Here is a 21350-nt window from a genome sequence, read left to right as displayed (position 1 = left end):
TCTTACTTCACACGCTATCGCAGAAGCACAACACGGCACGGACTGAAAGCACGGAAACACATGACATACTGGTGAGCGGCTGCTCAAAAGAATGAGGCTCGAGGTGACAATGACGCAGAGGTGAACCGATAGGGGCAACGAACGACTTGTTATTTGGTGCAAAAAAAAAAAAAAGGAAGGACATGTAGCGACCTCGACTGTACCACAGTAGATGCAACGAGATCGACTGCGGAGATCTCGGCCGGCTACCATAGCAAATGGATTGAGGAGATAAGGAAGAGTGAGTAGCCGTGCGGATAAGAGCAACGACGAAGAGGCGAAAAGATGCGAGAGTGAGTGCGGATTAAGAGCAACGACGAAGAGGCGAAAAGATGAGAGAGTGAATGCGAGGTGCGAGGTGCGAGAGATCCAAAAGCACAGATGCTTTCTTTTTATTCTTAGATTAGCTGTAGGACAAACGTGTGCGGTTTAGATTGGATAGGGTACAAAGGCTAGCTGCGTTAGGAAATAAAGTGTGTAATTGTTCTAGCTGTATAAGTGGTTTTTTGGTTCGTTTTGAGTGCGGTAAATTTAAGTGCTAATTATTTGTTGTTTTTAGATAGAGTTGTTCTAATTTACGGTTCATGGGGAAGGATACATCAGCAGCAACTTACACAATTTGTTGCGTGTGTCTAGCGAAGCTGAGGATAAAGGGCCACTCAACACAATGACGGCATATCCCTTTGAAAATGCATTACAGCTTCTGAAGCTTCTAATTCGAAGTGGATGGAAAACCTGGAGCAGGTGATTAATCGGTTGTCAGAACTATAAATCTTCAATGCTCCAGAGGACAATGAGTCTTTTAATTATAACATCCAAGGAAAAGGCATTAACGTTACTCTTTATGATGATGATGGTCCCTCCACTTTCCCCTTCAAAGGTTCGAGAAGGACGAAATTATCTTAAAGTAGATAAATGCGTTAATCAAGTAGATAAATGCGGTTAAATACTTTTACATAATACAAACTAGCAAGCACTTCTAGAAGTATACTAAAACACTTCACGACCACATTACTAAATAACCTGCTTCACATACAGTGCACATTCCTTTTTGAAATTACCCAGGCTTGTGGCGTTAACAACTTCTCTTGGCATCGAATTATACATTCGAATTCCCTTATAGTATAAGGAGTTCTGAGCTCTTAATGAAAGGTAGCTTGGTGTTCTCGGTTCATTTGATCTACGAGTAGGGTAACGATGAACATCCGTCCCTAGAACTATTTGTTCCCCGAGATATCTTGGTAACATTCCATTCAATATTTTGTGTATGAAAATCATTGTTTGATATATTATTCTTTGTTTTACTGACATCCATTGCAAGATGTCAAGCATAACTTTGTATCTGTGTTTTATTGCCAAGAAAAAGAATAGAAGCACAAAAATCTAAATGTGGTGAAATAAGCGACTTGTAAAGTTGCAGTTTACCAAAAAAGTTTAAATCTTTGCTAAGCCTGCTAATGACCCCACTTTTTTTTGCTACTTTCGCTATGACATTATCTATGTGGGGCCCAAACGTGAGTTTATTGTCAATTATAATCCCTAAATATTTTAGTTCAGAAGTATTGTCTATTTGTTCTTGATTTATTGAAATACACAGCTGTTCTTGATTATTTTTGTCTGATATGATCATGTATGTAAGAAAGGAAAAGCGCTAGTGGTAGTGAGAGAGAGAAATAACGGTAGCGAGATCAGGAGAACGAGAGAGAACTTGGAACGAGTAGCGAGAGAGAGAACGCGCAGGTTTAAAATCGGGAGCGCGGGTTAAGCGCGAGGAGTTGAGTTCGGACCGCGAAGCGAATAACATGTTGTGAACTGAAATCTAAATAAAGCGTTATTTGTCTAAACCGAATAAAAAACTCCACATGTATTTTGTTTTATTAATGTTTAGAGCCAGTTTTTTATATTTTAGCCAGCCATCTAAAACATTTAGTTCTAGATTTAATAGAGTCTCTGCTTGTTTTAAATTAGGCTTTGCGATGAATAATACTGTATCATCGGCAAACAGGTTTACCTCACAAAAATGCAGTATTTTCTTTATGTCGTTAATATACATTATAAACAAGATTGGCCCTAAAACACTTCCTTTCGGAACTCCCAGGGTGTTTTCTAGTGGATCTGAAGAACTATTTAAAAAAGAGGTAATTTGCGTTCTTCCTTCGAGATAATCTGTAAACCATTTTAGAGGAACTCCTTGAATACCAAAAGATTGCAGGGTGTCCAATAATAAAGGTCTCGCTATAGTTTCAAACGCACGTTTGAGATCCAAAAACACTGCAAGCACCTCATATTTTTGTTCTATAAAACCTTTCCATTTAGACAACACAAGATTAAGTGCAGTTTCACAGGAATGTCCTTCTCTGTATCCAGATTGTTCTGATATCAATAAGCCATGAGTGGTAAGATGATTCATTAGCTGCTCTTTTACTACCAATTCTAATATTTTTTCAAATATATGCAAGATATTAATCGGCCGAAATTCTTCTGCCCTTATAGTACCAGGAATTTTTAGGATAGGAATTATTTTGGACATCTTCCACACTTTTGGAAATATACCAGTTACCAAAGATTCGTTAATTATTGATAAAAGCTGTTCTCCAATGATATCAAAACTATCTTTAATCACTCTTGAATTTATTTTCCCTATAGCCGCTGTATTTTTTAGATTGAAACAATTTTTTTTTAAATCTTTCAGAGATATTGTTTTGACGTTGAACAAATGTCTCGGATCTTCGGTCTGTATTAGTTGATTTGGCTTAGGAACCATTTGTATGTTTTCATTAATTGTTTTTATGCTGGTAATGAAATAATCGTTAAATTTTGTTGCTATAGCAGACTCATTTATTTCAATTATACCGTCAAACTTTACTACTGATGTGGATTTTTTCTCAGGCTCTATCAAAGATTTTAAGAATTTCCACAACTGTTTACTATTTGCCTTGTTTTTGTTGATTTCTGCATAATTATAATTCTGACGAGTTGTATTTAGTTTTTTGACATATTCATTTTTTATACATGCATAACGATGCCACCATATTTCACAATTAGTAGTAATGAATTTTTTTTACAACCTATATCGTTTTTGTTTTAGTGATTTAAGTTCACGCGAATACCATCTATTTGTTTTCGTAGACTTAATCATTGTTTCTTGGTTTAGTTTATCAATCGCTAATTCCATTATGTTTTGTAATCCACAAGCACTTTCTTCAATCCCTACAAAATTCGATTGTTCCATTGCTGCTGAAACTAAATAACAAATCCTTTGCGGTGAATAGTTCTTCCAGCTAATAATTGACTTTTTGTACATATTTTTATTTTTTTCATTTATTTTTATGCTAATTGTTTCATGATCGGAGATTTTTAAAGATGGTTCAGTTTGTACGACAATTGAATCAATGTTACTATAAACGTGATCAATTAAAGTTCTCGAGCGTTTGGTGATTCGAGTTGGCTCTTTTACTTTTTGATGCATATTTACTGAACACATTAAATTTTTTAAATTTCTGGATTTTTCTTGATCCAACCAATTTATGTTAAAATCTCCTACAATTATACATTGTTTAGTTCAATCAATGAAGCTATCCATCCATATTTCTATTTGCTCAATAAATTTAGTTTCATTAGAACTTGGTGAATGATATATAACACCATATAAAGCTGGAGACATGCCTCGCAAAATACTGACACCCAAAAACCAATTTCCATCAATTGATTCGCTTAGAATTTGTTTAAAAAGAATAGAATCTCTGATATACAGCGCTACACCTCCTGTATGTCTTGAATGAGATAAACAAAAGATTTCATTTTAAAGATAGGTACTCGAAATGGTTGGTTTCTCTCCACTCACAACGAAATCATTGAGTATTTTTCAGCAGCAAACGTAGCTTCTTCTCTAGTGATACATGGAAAGAAGCTTACTTTTGAAGAAGAATACTTTACCATCTCATTTTCCAGTGCTCAACTTTTAATCAGTAAGGGTAACATAAGAAACGTAGAGCCCCAAATAACTGAGCATACCCCATCCAACATTTTATGTTAACTTGTATCTGTTCCTTTGAAAGACCACGGTGATATGTTATTCGTTCCATTAGTTCATACTCTTGACAACGAAGAATAGATAGACGATAGGCGAAAGGGTTTACCAGTCCAATAAACATATGTCCATATTTATTTATAAGCGTCTTTATGTGCTGTGTTATCTCTTCAAGTGAACGATTGTTCTAAACACGTGGACAGTTGTCTATTGGAATTTTAAACCCAGTAGGTGTAAATTAAAAAAAAAAAACACTGTACTAATTATTTATATAATGTATGATACGCGCGAAAGTTTTAACAACAATGTTTTCACACAGATATTTTTCTTTAAAAAAAAACTTAAACAATATTGATTCATAACCTGCTTACAAAGATTACAACAGTTAAACAACATCACCATCTTCCTTGTAGGATGGCAATTGCCAATTTTGCGAAAGCACTGGTTCTCTGGGACTCGGTTTTCGTTGCCCTAGCAACCCTATTCGCCGTTTTGCATTTTTTGTTTTTGATTGAAAACATTTTTGTACCAGAATATCATTAAGTTCGCCCAAGCGTTCAAACAATCTAACTATGTGGATGTAATATCTCAATCCTATTTTCGCGCCGGAACGATAGCATCCTGTCCAACTACAATCGGCAAATAAGCTCCGCGAAAAAATAACATCAATTACCCGATGCAATATGTAATTTGTTCTGGTGTTATTTACTATCGACAAAATAAAATTAAAAACATTTTCTTTAAAAACACCATTACATCCAAGCTGCATCTATTTCTGCCTTGCTTTGCAGAGGACTGAATTGGAATATTTCATTTTGGCTCGTTCTGGGAAGAACAAAGATTTTTGATTGCACTGCGTGTTCCAGATATTGATGCAAATGATCTATTTTTTCCAATGATGAGATTGAGCAACTATGCTTTGATTCCGTCTGCGTTGATACGGAACTTGTAGCCCTGGTCGTGCATATCTGATGTGTTTGTTTTGGCATGCTGTTCTGATTGTTTTCGACTAGAGACGACGGTGCCAGGGAAAACGACATCTTTATCGGCCTCATATTCTACCGTGACGTACCAGGCTGCCTTGTTTCAGCAGAGACCGGCGGAACAGCGTTAGGCCGAGGCACCTGTACCGACCTCATATTCTGCCGTGACGTATCACGCTGCCCTGTTTCAGCAGAGACCGGCGGAACAGCGGTGTCCCGAGGCACCTGTATCGGCCTTAGATTCTACCGTGATGTACTCGGTACATCTTCCAGCATATTTGATGACGGCCCGGAATTGAAGTGAGATACTTTCGTTAGCATCATTTTTGGTTCACCGACATCGTTTGTTCTAGGTATAGATACACTCCGATACGACTTTGCAGCAGTGACTATATGCGTGAATTCTTTATCAAGACTATCTACTGGCAAAGGATAACACAATATTTCCTTTTCGCCCACAATCATCCGAATGGTGTTCTTTCTTTGACCGACTGGCAATTTAACTTTACTTTCTGGTTCTAAGCCAACAGAAGTAACGGTGATTTCGCTTTGCTAAAAGTAAAAATTCGTACGACTTCACAACATGGTTTCAAGCCCCAAATAGACCGTGTCGCCATACGTAGGACTGACTAATCTGCTATTACGTGTAATCCAAAATTCATTGAAAGTCAACCTCACAAGAGGTGCAGGCAGGCCTTGACCGACAACGATTGTTGAGGCAAAAGAAGAAAAAGAAGACATATGCCAAAATAGCAGACCATTTGGGTGGGTTGGCTTTTGTATATTAATATTCCCCATAAATACATAGATTAAGAGTAATCTATCTACTTACGCCTATTCTCACTTTCTTCTGAATCTTTATCCGGTTGCTATTGATCGCAATTCATGAGAATGGGTCGCTATCAACTACGTCTGAATCGTTTTCAGCTACGTTTGGATCGTCTTCAGCTACGTTTGGATTGTTTTCAGCTACGTTTGGATCGCTCTCAGCTACCTTTGGATTTTACGGCAGCTCGCGCAAATTTCATTGCAGCGCAACGTTTATTCTGTGACCGCGCGATGCACTAAGCTTATGAAAAGAAAATCAAGTAATTAAGGCATTCATTTCAATTTATGGCCGTTGTCTTCAATATCGCTTTTTACATCGCGATTACGATGAAACGGCACATTGTTCATCACCATGACACATCTTTGAATGTTTGAATTTTAAAGTTTTGCGTGGAGATTATTAAAAAAAAATCCTTAAATTTATCTCTATTGATGGTTCTGTTGTGTAGCTAATAATAAAGCATCCCGTTTCTTGTCATAGCAGATACAACTGAGAAATTACGCGAACGTAAAGCAGGCACCACTTGGACTGCTCTTAGACCTACCAACGATCGGCCATAATTAACTCTCATTGAAACTTGGAATCCAATTTGATCAATAAAAATAATGATATCGTCTGCATATTCTTTTCTTCCGTCCTCAGCGGATGGCAAAACAGCCCGTGCAGCAACGTTATGCATTCTTTTGAATGTATAATGGAAACCTACAATAGCCCGTGAAACAGTTGAAATTGAAACAGTCACGTTATGATTTTCATTTAGTTTAGCGACAAGATGCTTCAATATTATATATCCAGTCTTCATCTATCCAACGACGCAAGCTTTCAACGTGCTCTATATTACCTGGGAAACATAAAGAAACAGATCAGGAAATAGAAATCGCTCCGACTGGCTTTGCAGTGGCAAAGAATTACGCGAAAACTCAATGAATTTCGATATAACACCCTAGTCCGCAAACTGGTCCAACATCCGGCACCTGTGTCCAACCGTTTTTGTTTTCTACACCGACGTGATGCAAAAATTCTACTCTAATAATTTTGTAGCGAAAATATTAGAGGAATTGATAAATGTAAAGAAATTATCTCTCCTAGTGTTTTTCTACAGCTAGCCGAAAAAAAGTCAATTGTTTCCATGCAAAAGTTACGGGGATATTGATCTCGAGTTCGAACATACTGAGCGGTCCGTTATTCCATAGTACTTTAATTAAAAGTTTAAAAAGTACGATGGTTTAATATGGTATACTGAAAGATCTTCAGTAGTTTGTGTACAAATCGTTTCTTCCCATCTTTCCAAATCAGTCAAATCCTTTCGCGGGCCGGATTTAATGTTTAATGTTAATGTTCCACCTCCTACTCCTACTCAATACGTCCCCGTCGTACAGAACGGTAACATGTCTCTCAATTATCCAAGCTTGGGTATACGGGGAAACCCAACCCCTTGGGCGGATGGGTTGCATGGCTAAATTGAGAGGGGAGTAGATGATTGATCTTCATGATTCTACCTGGGAGCGTCTGTTCTTCATGTTAGGAACGGCTTCCCCCCAGCGTATGTCTCTTCCTGAAGGGCTGCGCTGGCTTCTTCCGTCTTGGCTCGCAGCAGGACTCTAAAAAGCCAACAAGCGTAGGCCCTACGACGAGACTGGAGATTAGGGGAGAGGACTTGCAAGCCACCCTCGTAAAAAACACCAAAGCAACGAACAGTCAACAAGAAGAAGTACCGTATCGGACCAATCGATTCAGACCCACGCATGAGAAAAAGATTTACGTTTGGAAGCTCGGGACATAGAACTTCAAAACCCTCTCATCGGATGTGAAGACCTGAATTGCGTTCGATGAGGTCTGGTTTCGAAATAGTAGCACTTCAAGAGGCATGCTGAACAGGCGTGACGGTGTGCCAGTACCGTAGCAACTGCACGATCTACCAGAGCGGTGGAGAGACGCGCGAGCTCGGTACTGCGTTCATGGTCCTGGGTGCGATGCAGCAGAGAGCGATCGGGTGGTGGCCTGTCAACGAACGGATGTGCAGGTTGAGAATTCGTGGCAGATTCTTCAACCTGAGCATTATAAATGATCCCCCAATATATATTTTGATATCTCCAACTCTGAACACTATAACAAAATAGAATGTGAGTTATCTGCTTCATCAAATGAATGAGCTGTCAACGCACAAAAAGCTGTATTGTTTAAATTGGTTCAACCATCTGTCGTTAATGATATAGCCTGGCTTTATTAAACTGCTGGGATACTTGTTCGAATATTTATTCCAAATTTCCAAAATTCGACCTCCTAGTGTAACAAACTTTAAGGTTGGAAGAACCCTCCCCCCTCCTTTATTATTATACTATAGCTCCAAAAAAATTAAATTATATTTTATATAAAGAAAAGTTGTCCCATACAAATACAAATACATCAAATACAAAAAGATTCTGATAGTTGGATCCTCAGAACGGTGAAATTACGACCAATGATCAATTCTGACGAATCAATGCAGACTGCACAACTCCATCTCCAACTTTTTTTTTGTCAACTCTTCCGTATGAAGTAGTATTAAAGATCTACGAAGAAAACTCCAGGTATGCTAATGCTTAATTTTTGAATCACTAGTATATTCGATTTGGTATGAATAAATCTTAATAGATTTTTGTATGCTTTGTGTTTTCATTTCTTCATGGAATAAATGGAAGAAAGACAAGCCTTCTTGGCGGCAACATTTATTTACCAGCACCGTAAGTTACTTACTTACTTACTTATCCGGCGCTACAACCGCTTTGCGGTCTTGGCCTGCCTCAGGAGTGTCCGAAACCGCTCACGGTCTCGCGCCTTCGTCTGCCAGTCCGTTATCCCGGCCTTAATGGCAGACGCCTCCACGCCATCTTGCCACCTCAATTTGGGCCTACCACGCCTCCTCTGTCCTTGTGGACGGCCTAAAAAGACTTTACGGGCTGGGTCGTCCGTTTCCATGCGTACAACATGGCCAGCCCACCGGAGCCTGGCGAGCTTAATACGCTGTACGACAGTGAGGTCGCCGTACATCTCGTATAGCTCGTCATTATAGCGGCTCCTCCATTGTCCTTCCACACATACGGGGCCAAGTATCCTTCTGAGCATCTTGGACAGTCAGATTTGGACAGTGTCCATGTCTCAGAGGCGTATGTGAGTACTGGTACTATATAGGTACTATATAGTCCCAGCTTCGTCCGTCGCGACAGGTTCTTTGAGGTGAACTGCTTTTTCAGGCTGTAGAATGACCGGTTGGCAGCCAGCATCCTTGCGCGCAACTCAACTTCCATACTGTTGTCGTTGCTGACCTTTGACCCAAGATAGGTGAATTCTGGGACGACTTCAAAAGTGCGTTCACCTATCTGTACATAACGCCTACGTAGATTTGGATTATTTATTGGTAGGTCCGCTGATGTTGCCACCATCAGTTTGGTCTTTGCCTCGTTTATCTGCAATCCGAGGTTCTCTGCCGCCTGCTCAATCCCTTGGTAGGCTTCTGCTACATAGGAGAGCCGCAGACCAATGATGTCTATATCATCAGCGTATGCCAGGATCTGGGTTGACTTATAGAAGATGGTTCCCGTAGTCTCCACCCTCGAGTCGCGGATGGCCCTCTCTAGCGCCAAGTTGAATAGGAGACAGGCAAGCCCGTCCCCCTGGCGCAGACCCTTGGTGGTAGCAAAAGGTCCTGAGAGTTTTCCATCCACCCTCACCTGGCATGTGACGTTGGTCATAGTCATTCTAACTAGCCTTATCAGTTTGGCCGGGATTCCAAATGAGCTCATAGCGTCGTACAGTTTTACCCTGGCTATGCTATCGTATGCGGCTTTGAAGTCTATGAAGAGATGGTATGTGTCGTTTTTGTATTCAGCCATCTTCTCCAAGATCTGCCGCATGGTGAAGATCTGATCAGTGGTTGATTTTCCGTTTCGGAATCCTCTTTGATAGTTTCCTACTATCTCTTCGACGTGCGGGACAAGGCGATCCTGAAGGATCAGGGAGAATATTTTATAGGCGGTATTCAACACCGTAATACCCCTGTAGTTGTTGCAGTCCAACCTATCTCCCTTCTTGTTTATGGGGTAGATGATGCCGAGATTCCAATCACAAGGCATCGATTCGCTATCCCACACCTCAGTAACAATTTGATGAATCTCGTTTTCTAGTCGTGCACCTCCATTCTTGACCAGTTCGGCTGCAATTCCGTCGGTTCCGGGTGCCTTGTTATTTTTCAGCCGACGGATAGCCTTTCGTGTTTCATCTATGCTAGGTGGCAGTAGCATGACATTATCTGCTAGTGGCGCTTCTAGCTGTTCGCTAAACTGGTCATTGAGTAATTCATCAAAGTACTGAGCCCACCGCGAGAGGACCTCTGGCTGGTTACTGACCAGATCTCCATCCTTGTTGCGACAGCAGGTTACCTTAGGTACAACGTTGTTTCGGTGACCTGCTATCGCTTGGTAAAACTTTCGTGTCGGTCCGTACGCCTCTCTGGTTTGCTCGAGTTCCCGCATGTTTTGCTCTTCCAAAGCATGCTTCTTGGAGCGGTGAACTCGTTTCTCTTCGCGTCTAAGCCGTGAATATTCCTCTGCGCATGCCCGCGTTCTATGCCGTTGCTGCATTGCTCGGTATGCAGTATTCTTACGTTCGGTCACTTGTCTGCATTCATCGTCGAACCAGCCAGATTTGGTGTTGCCACGACGTGGTGGGAGTATATTTCTTGCACAGTTTATTATTTTTGTTTTTAGAGCGTTCCACCTCTCGCTCGTAGTTTCGTATCTGTCTTCTGGTAGTAGAGACTCTTCTAAAGCGGTTTTGAATTCCTGTTGGACAGCAATGTCCCTTAGAGAGTCCGTGTTGAGCCGAGCCTGCGTGTTTTCTCCGCCCCCATTGGCGCGGGGGCGGGCGATTCTACAACGTATCACTAAGCCAACCAAGTAGTGATCGGAATCGATATTGGCTCCTCGATATGTTCTGACATTTAACAGACTCGACTGTCGTCGGCGGCTTATTAACACGTGGTCGATCTGGTTGAAGGATTCTCCACCCGGGTGCGCCCACGTAATCTTGTGGATTTTTTTGCGCGCAAATTTGGTACTTCCTACAACCAGATTGTTCGCTGCGGCGAACTGGACCAATCTACTACCATTATCATTACTGTGCTCATGCAGACTGTGACAGCCAGTGTATTGGCGGTACATTGGCTCCCTACCGACTTTTGCGTTGAAGTCCCCCAGGATGATTATGAGGTCATGCCTGGGGCAAGCATCTACAATTCTAGCGAGGCGGCCGTAAAAAAGGTCCTTCTCCTCTTCCTCTTTGTCTTCGGTAGGGGCGTGAACGTTTATGAGGCTTATATTAAAGAATTTGCCTCGCATGCGCAGGGTGCATAGCCTGTCGTTTATAGCCTTGAAATCCATGATTGCGGGTTTCAACCGGGGACCTACGGCGAAACCCGTTCCGAGCACGCGGTGGCGGTCGTGGCAGCTGAAATATATGTCGTAGCAATGCTTACCACGCCTGTTGTGCACACCGTTCCCTAGCCACCGAATCTCTTGTAAAGCTACGAGGTCCATGCTCAGTGTGGCTAGGGCATCATCAAGTTTTTTCAAGGCTCCGGCTTCGCTTAGAGTGCGTACGTTCCATGAGCCCATTTTCAGAGTAGTCCTGGGGCATTGCGTAGGGTCGGTATCGTTGGTTCCGTTTCGATGATTCCTGGTGCTTTAAGTACATACGCACCGTATGTACCAGCACCGTAAGTACATACGAATAATGCGATGAAAGCCAAGAAATCTGCCAAGTAACAAAACGAACCAATCATTTAAAATGTTGTGAATTTTATTTAAAAATTATGTAACGATACGTAAACGTATGTTGTACACATAGAAGTACTAACTAACTACTACTAACTAGTAAAAAATTACTAGTTAGTATGAAAAGTTTTATGTTTGTAGCAATTATTCTTAAAATAATCCATATTTTTTTCTGTTTCCAGTTCATTCATTACATCTTGCTCTATGTACAACAACGCAAGACTATTAAATCTTTTTTCTCCCATAGAATTTCGCAAATAAGGTTTCACTCGTCTTAATGCTGAAAACGATCTTTCGCCAGATGTATTTGAAACTGGAATTGTTAAAAATATTTGAAGTAACGTTTCTATGTTAGGGAAAGTGCACGACATGTTTTTAGCCACTTCATACATAGCTTGTAAATTTACCTTGCAATCTTTTCCATCTGTATATATTTGACAAGGTTTTGCCAAGCCTTCATTGTCTTTAATAAAGATTTAAAAAAAAGGTCAAACTCTTGCAAATGACTACTATTGATATCATTTTTATATACTTCTGATAGTTTGTTTAGTGATTTTTTTCTGTTTACCTCTGACAAATTCCAATCATAAAAACATTGAATGGTTCCAGAACTGCTTCGTACTTTTCAGCACTTTGTGAAATATCTGCTTTAACATTATCACATATCACATAGAAAGAATTTACTATAAAGTCTTCCCGAACTGAAAATTCATATCTATTTTCTTGCGATTCGTCAAAAAACAATTTTCATTTACGCGAGCGCCTTTCTGTGGTAAAAAATGAAGATATATCAGATATCTCTTTGGCACTGTCTTCGACTTTTGTAAAATCAACACGAAAATGATCTACAAATTTAATAAGTGTATTCAGTAATGTAACCCCTTTCAATAGTTTACATTCTACCGTCTGAAGGGATTTACTCACAGCATAGATTCTCTGTAGAAGTGTGTTCCAAATAACGCAGCGGTGTTTCATGTTTTGCTATTTATTTTAGAAGTACTTTTGCTTTGTCTAATGTCGCATATTTTTCCTCTTTGTCAGAATAGATTTCTTACAAATCATCTTTGATATTTTTGAAACCCTCTTTCAAGACATCTGCTTTTGCTGACCATTTGGTTATTGAATATCTTTTTAACAGTACGGGTGACTGATGCGGGTGTTTTTTTGAATTGTCGGTTAAAACTTTCCATCGATGGGTTGAAGAGAAGAAAAATGTAGATAACATTTGCAGAAAATTAAAATAGTGTACAGCTGCTGTACAATTTTCGGCTGCAAAATTATTGACTAAATTTAACAATGATAAGCACAAGAGATAAATAAGGCACTTGCAGTAGGTTGTTTAATGCGAGCTTGTAGTCCCGAATATGTACCGGCCATGTTCGAAGCATTATCAAATGATTGTCCTGTACAGTTTGAAATAGTCAACACTACATTATCTAACTTATCCAACACTTCTTGTTCTAGATAAGACGTATTATGTTTGTCAATCGGGATAAAATCTAAAAAACGTACCTTGACTTTACCACAAGATGCAACAAAACGTGTTATGAATGTTAGTTGTCTATGTGAGCTATGTCTGGTGTGAAATGTACTATTGTACTGTAATATTTTACTAACTTTACTTCTTCGACTATTTTCTTTTTTATAGTTTCACTCATTATGTCTAGAACCTCATCGCAAATATGATGCAATAAATAGTTGACTTTTCAACGATCTTGGTTACCATGTTTCTCAAAATGTTCTTTTAAAAAACTGTCATATTCATTCAATTACTCCGGACATGATTAATAATTTTTCTTCCGGTCACTTTGTTCACTTTCGTTGGGTCCTCTAAATGCTATTCCTAATCTACTTAATAATTTTATTGTACTAACTACACGCGTGAGTACTTTTCTCCAATACTCTTCCTCTTTTCTTATGTCTAATTCTAAGTCAGTATCGATTCTATTTAATATATGGGATCTTTTATAAAGAGTACACATTGAACCTTTGTGCTTCTTAAATGTTTCATGTGTCGTCAAAAGGCTGGTAAAAGATTTCCAGTTATTTAACCTAGCGACAAATGTAGATGAAGAATTGCAGAAAAGTAAACACGGATAGCAATAAACACATTTTGAAGTCTCTGAGAACACAAGCCAAGTTCTATCTTCAATACCACCGTCATTTTTTTCCTGTAGAAGTGATCTTTAGTGAGACTGCGATAAATGGGTTAAATGTATAAAGCGTTTTTGAACTTGCAATGTCGCCATAGTTTGAAGGTATCTTGTTTACAACCTCATTGATGAAATCATCCGAAAAAGGACGTTTCCGGAATGCAATATCGTTAATATTGAACTAATTTGTGGACGGACAATCATGTGTTTTCAATGGACTATTCTGTGTTTCATTGGTTTCGAAAAGATTTTGATTTTCTTCTAATGTTGAATATTGCTGGGATGTAGACGGAAAAACATCATTATTTTCGTCTGAATTCAAAGAAGACTGCGGAAAGAGAAACTTGTCTAAAGCATTTTTTTGCGTGTTAATAAATTCTTCTTCTTTCTTTATTTTCTTGCGCTTTTCTGTGCCGCTTAGATAACGCTTTTGTTTTGCTTTTATTCCTATTAGGAACAGAACACTAATTTGTTTTGCAATGTTTTTTTTTAATACTTCCCGTTTCAAATTCACTTTAATAAAAAATGGTTGTAAAAAAAAATGTAAACATAATTTGTTAAACGATGAAACTTAATTAAAATAATAATTTTAAACCCAAATTCGCTAGCACATACACGCCCCTAAACTAATTATCGCGTCTTACTTACCTTGAGGACAAATATATTAATAATATATGATTAAAATTAAAATGTACCACATGCACAGAGCACCTGTTTAGCGAAAGTAGGTGAGAACACTTTTCTTTTCAACACATGTAACAAACTTGTAACACATTTGAGTGACCAAAACACAATAAACCGTGCACAAAAAATCAAAGAACAAACCAAGTCAACATAACATATTATCGAACACATGCGCCGAGCAGTGTGTTGATAGGGCCAAGACTTGGTGTGTTCGTAAATTAGACGTTTCTCTATCGAAGGACGATGCCGTCGAGCTCATTTTTCATTCGTAGCTATGGTTTTTGTTGAAAAACAAAAGCCTTTTTTTACGTAATTCTATAAAAAAGGGTATTATTTAAGAATAAAATGGGTACATGACCATCTATAACGATAGAAAACATCATTACCGAGCGAATCTAGAAGAAAGCAGCGAAAAAGCCACATCACTGGTGTTTTTAAAGAACTTTTTCTAAATTTCCCTAAACTGGTTCAGTTTAAGGGAAGTTTAAGGCTCCAGTTTAAGGAAATTTGCTGGTTAAATTCCTCTTTTCCCCCATGTAACAAATCGTAACGTTTGACGATCCCCCCCCCCCCCCCCGCCCCTATCAGCGTTACATAATTGATGGATGGCGTCTTATAAGATAGGACATAGATCCAACCGAAGCCTTAACTTTATTCTTGAAAAATTTGAACATTTTATTGCCCTCTCCTTTACAGATGAAATATAATTATTGATTGTTTAATCTTCAACGGGTTCTTGGGCCGGTAATAGTAGTAGTAGTAGTTGTAGTAGTAGTAGTAGTAGTAGTAGTAGTAGTTGTAGTAGTAGTAGAAGTAGTTGTAGTAGTAGTAGTAGTAGTAGTAGTAGTAGTAGTAGTAGTAGGGGAGGGGGGTGGTTTGGTGTACGAAGCATACACTGCAAATTTTATAAGTTTGCTGCAGTTACATTTTTTACGGAAAGCTATTGAGTAATACATGGTTTTGTCGTTTCACTGAATATCAGTAAAACAAATTACTGAAAATGCAGCTATTTATTCTGTCAAACCGACATGTCTGAGCTTCAAAAGAAAACATAATGCGATGCCCAGTTGCTCGGATGAACAAAATTTTGGTAACCGCTTACAGACAGCCCTATAAATTTTAGGTGCGTATTCGGCTTGCGGGATTAACGTTTTGGTTGAGAAAAATCTTCACAGCACTTTGCTGTTCTTGCTGAAATTTCATGGTGATCGTGAGTGCATACCAAATCAACAAACTTGTTTCGACAAAATACAGTTCACATCTGTATAAACCTTTATGAGACAGAGATGAACATGAGCAGAATTGACTACCACCCGCGCATCAATAAAAACCCCAATTTCAATACTTTTTTTCGCCAATTTTAAATCGATATCAATGACTAAACAATCAGTAATATCAGAAAGGCTTTGTGGTATGTTCAAATTTTGGGTACTGTTGATACTGTTTCGAAGCGTACTTTCGACACTTGATCGTCTTGGCGATCATAAAAACCTTTAGGACATTGAAGTTTAGAGGGCTTACCTTGGGTAGGAGGACATAAGTAAACTCCTGAAATGAGAAGTCGATAAATGATGGATGGGCTTAGTCCTATCCTGACAATCCGAATAAATCTGACCTGCCATTATCGGAGTTGGTTTTATCTATACTGAAAAGAAATTAAAGGTCGGAAGGTTATCATTTTCGCTAAGCTAGTTACGTTTGTCTTTTATTGACAAGAACGGTGGTTCTAAACGATATTTTCTTTCCTAGCTCATGTTTCATAATACGGACGATTTGATTTAAAATCGTCATCGTGAGCATAACATGAAAACAATATTTTGCTTTTACGTTGGTGTTTACCTTTACAATGAATACTGAAGTACCGTCTTGCTTCGAATTACGGCCACTTCATTTTCAATCGGTCAGAGCGATAACTTCTTGCACGCGGGAAAAACAATATTTTCATTCGAAAGTACCCGCAGTGCAAAGCGATCGAAAAATTCACTGAATTTGACATATTTCGCTCTATCGTTCTCTTTTCCTCCTATGGCTGAGGCTTCGAGCAGGGTATCGAGCTACCCCTTCCTCAAGCCTCTTCGTTTCCCTTGGCCCATGGCTGTGAAATATTTCGCTGTGTGGACGTTCAAAACAACCGTCAGCCGTAGCGCTGTCACTTTTCAACGAAGGCTATCTCTTTCTAACTTTAAAATGTTTTCAATGGCAGTTGCGGCTTTTGCAAAAAAAAACATAAACAAATTGTTCTAGAGTGCTCAGCTGTCCAGTTGCAAATTTCCGCAGATTTTGGTGTGAAAATGGCTTCGAAACGGGACTTTGATAGCGGTAGGGTGCAACACGCCAGTGCCCGCAACCGTAAGCGCCGTTTGCAGCAGTTGGAGTGGGAACGTTGGTTAGCAGAACAGCCGGAACCATCCAATCCCGGTATGTGAAATCTGGGAGAAGTGTGGAAGGTCAGTGTTTAAAAATGGACACTGTGCCATTTTCTTAAATATGTTTCAGCTAACCGAGCGAGTACCCTGCAAGGGAATGACGCTGGACCAGGCCCTTCACTTCAAGGATATGAAGCCGGAACGGAACCGATGGAAGTGGCCGGTAAGTCAAGACCGTTATATTTTGACCGTTTCGCGTTTCGCTCATTAGTTTGGTGTTCAATTTTTTTGGCAAACAATCCCCAACCGCAGAGTGACAGCGATGACGACAGTGTGGTTGCTGAAAGCATCGGTGGGGACAGTGTTCCCGACGACAGCGATCCCAGCATCGAGACATCGGCGCCAGATAGTCCGTTCGGATCATTGTCCTATGAGGACGGGTTGAGGCTGTGGGCACTGAAAACCGGCCAAACACACAGTGCCTTAAACCTCTTGCTGGGGCATTTGAGGCAGCACGATCCGGGCAGGAAATTGCCACGGGATGCACGGACGTTCCTGAACACGCCCGTGACAAGATCCACACAATCCGCGATTACCCCTATCTCTGGTGGAGAGATATGGTACCAGGGTTTCTATGCCTTCGGACCTATTTTCGGTAAGTAGGCTAGGCCAACTATATTGATGCATAAGACAATGTGCATTATGCTCACCCATGTGTATGTGTGTATGTTTTCTTTCCATTGTAGATACACGCAGCCTGCCGTAGAGCGCTTTGAGGTCATCTTTTTTGTGGACGGTCTTCCGCTTTACAAAAGCAGTCGGACACAATTCTGGCCCATCCTCATGGGTATCCACAACCTGCCTAATGCCCCGGTGATGACGGTTACGATCTTTTGCGGCGAGTCAAAACCGTTATACGCCGAGGAATATTTAGGACAGTTTGTGGATGAAATGAACGAGCTGCAGCGTGTTGGGATATGGATCGACAAACGGCATTACACTGTGCACCAGCGAAGTATCATAGCAGATTCTCCGGCGCGTGCATTCATCAAACGTGAGTTGTGATCGTAGTTAGTAATGTTGTGCAATTCAAATTATATATATTTATTTATTATACTAGTTAATTTGGCCCGGTTACAGGGTTATGCAAGATAATTTCTCGGGTATCTAATAACCTGCAGGCAACGGATTTCTTAAAATACAACGCAAATTCCATGTGGTTTTTAATTCCAAGTGATGCATTAATCCCGAACCCATGTAATCCTGAAATTTTATAGAACTTATTCTGGTGCTGGAACTGATTCCATTCCCGTATAGGTATTATAATTAGTCATGAACCTGATCGTGGAATTGATCCTAACCCCTTACAGATCCTTTTTACTGATCTTGATCCATTCCGGTCGGGAAGTTGATCCCATTCCCATACGGGATCTGAAAAATATCTTGACCCTATAGAGTAAACGTACCTATAGTGGTATAGTAACAATAGTGGTAGTATGGCTCTAAAATGTGATAATAAGATTATTAAGAACAATTAACTTATTTATTTCATTGTTTAATGTTATCTGTTCTTTTAAAAAAGGCTATAAAAGTTAAATTGGGCCATTCCATTGCAGTGATAGAAACACAACATATTTTGTGAAATGTGTCAACATTCTTCCAAAATCCTTAGGATTTCAAAACTCATATTTTTGCTAACGTTTTAAATGACCACATAACAATGCAATTATTATTTTTTTAACACAACTTTCGTGTAATGTTATTGATTTACTAATATTTATTGCCTTTTGACCATTTTTCGCATTTTTATTTGTTTTTTTTTTACCATAGTGCTATTATAGTGTAATGTGATCGAACGTACGCGGGGCCGTCGTGCACCGTTTTTGCGGGGAGTCAGTCTTTACTGACATGAGCTGAGGTGGAACAAACTATTCGAAGCGGACTGATTTGATCGTCCAGGCGATCATGGAAACCCGGAAGGAGTTTCCCTTACTGGAAATGTTGGAGTTTAGAAGCCTTACCTTGGGTAGGGGGACATAACTAAACTCTTGAAATAAGTTGGTACACGAAGTTTTTAGGAAGCGTAACGTCCTATCTTGGCAGTCCGAACGAATCTGACTTGCCACGGTCGGAATTGGTTTTATTTATACTCAATGGGTTTCGAAATATTGGTTTTGGAATGTGTTTTTGTCCTAATTAAAGGTTATTGATATGAGGTGCAATTTATTCATTCTATCGGGGTGAGGTGTCTGTCAATTTATGCTTATGCTGCGCTTTCAGTGTTTTTACAAAGGTTCTGGAAAGTTTCAACTGTTCTAGCCAAATAACGAGTGCGTTCGTCGATCATTGCCTACGCTGCGCTTTTAGCAATAAGTTGCTATGCGTTCTCTGTTTGTCCACTTTGCTGCAGTAACGCTTGAATTGCTTATGTTGCGCGTTTCGGTTGTTTTCGATAAATGTCTCAATGGTTTTTTCTATGGATGGTATGGTCTAGGTATGTTGCTATGGTGTGGATTGATTTGCTGATGTAATATAATGAATGTGTTGCAATAGTGTGATTTGGCTTTCCGAAGTGTGTTACAATGTGTCTATAGCTGATAGTGTGTATTATAATAAGTTCTGTATAGCAGATATGCTACAATAGGTACAAAAAACAGCCATGTTGCTGTAGTGGTCTTAATTATAAAATTAGTAAAAACCGAACATTTTAGATTTTTTTCCGCGATATTGTTAACATTTCGTATTGTTTACACTAAAATAAGCAACGGAAATGAGTTTCCTGTAAGTAATTTACCAAAAAAGTCAAAAATTCGCATATTCAACTGAGTGAATAACCGACTTCGAATCAAGCTTACTCTTACTGGTTTTTAAAGACTACAGTTATAAAGTTTTTTAGTTAATATTTCAATCACTAATCACACTTAATACATTTTTACGATCAAATTATGTAAAAAAACAATATTATGGATGTGATTCTTACTATTCATTTGAAAACAGCTTCAAACTAAGTTCCGTGTGTATTATACACAGTTTTTAGGTATCTTTGTTTACCAACACGATAGTAACACAATACTACGACTACAGGAACCATACCACCATTATAGGTACAACGAAGCAGTCACAAAAATATACTTTTTTTTCGTAAATTTGTTGTGTTTGATGGTTAAAATGCTTGTGATTGCGAAGATAAAACATATTCCCATTGCTTTCTGTTAAAATATACATAAATTTACCTTCCTGACACTTTAAATCTATTAAAGTACATTTGTACCCTTACATTGATATTTTTACCCTACCGGTACTTAAATTGTATATATATCGGTATAACAGCTCCAAAAACAGTACCGGCCGTGGAATTGATCCCAAACCCACACCAGAACCTACACTGAACCCATAACGGTCCTGGAACTGATCCTGACTCCATGCAGATCTTGCAACATATACATTTCGGTACTGGAACAGAACCCCCTACTGATCCTTGAAATGATTAAGATTCCATGTCTGTCATGGAACAGATCCTGATTCCTAGCCCAGATACTGCTTCTTTATATATTTCGGGACCTGAATAGTACCTGAATCTGATTCACTAATCGAACCACCCAGTCCAGTTTTCCTATTTTTACCTCTTGTTGCATCGAGAGGTCCCGCGGTACTATCGTCAACTCGGACATTTTAATAACATGCCCGTCCCATGGACCTTCCCATGGACCGTCGCCATAATCAAGGATTAACTATCCGGCTAAGTGGTACTAAGTATCGAAAGCCTGTATAGACCGGCATGTCCTGTTACTCCTAAAAGAAGGTTATTTGTTTCAGTTACTTTTTCGTATAAATGTTTTCGCAACGTTTTCATACATCCGGATCCAGTTCCAGGACCACTGTTTGGAACATTTTACTTACATGTAGTAGAAAACATTCTTTAGCTTTGCTTAAACCAAAAATTAGGCCCATGCATAGAAAAAGCCCACGGAAAAAAGTTCAATTATTCAATTCTGACTGTAATTTGTATCATTGTTCTCCATACGTTTCAAATACCAAAAACTAAGTCAGCGTTGCGTTTTCTATAGTCGATGTGGTTGCCATTGTATGGATGTAAACTAAGCAAAAAACATCCAAGCTACCGCTGGAAAGTAACGCTGATCAGCCTTTACTAGAATCTTATAATAGAGATTCTTTTAGGTGTTAAATCGCACAACGCATACCGCGCCTGTATGAAGTGCACCATCATCACGGAAAGGGACGGCAATCGCGTATACTTTCCGTATGGGGCGCCTTGCGAATCGCGCTTACATGGTCTGTTTTGTGCTGACAAATCTCCGGACCATAAGATTCACATGACACCCCTTGTAAGGCTCCACAAATGTGACATCATATGTGACATTGTGGTTGCCGAGGCCATGCACCTTTTTTACAAGGGTGTCATGTGCAAATTGTTGATATTGTGGACGGAAGGGTT

The sequence above is a fragment of the Anopheles coluzzii genome, chromosome 2 (assembly GCF_943734685.1).
Source record: "Anopheles coluzzii chromosome 2, AcolN3, whole genome shotgun sequence".
In the NCBI taxonomy this organism is placed as follows: domain Eukaryota; kingdom Metazoa; phylum Arthropoda; class Insecta; order Diptera; family Culicidae; genus Anopheles; species Anopheles coluzzii.
The sequence above is the reverse complement of the archived record's forward strand: the minus strand, read 5'-3'. Positions refer to the sequence as shown.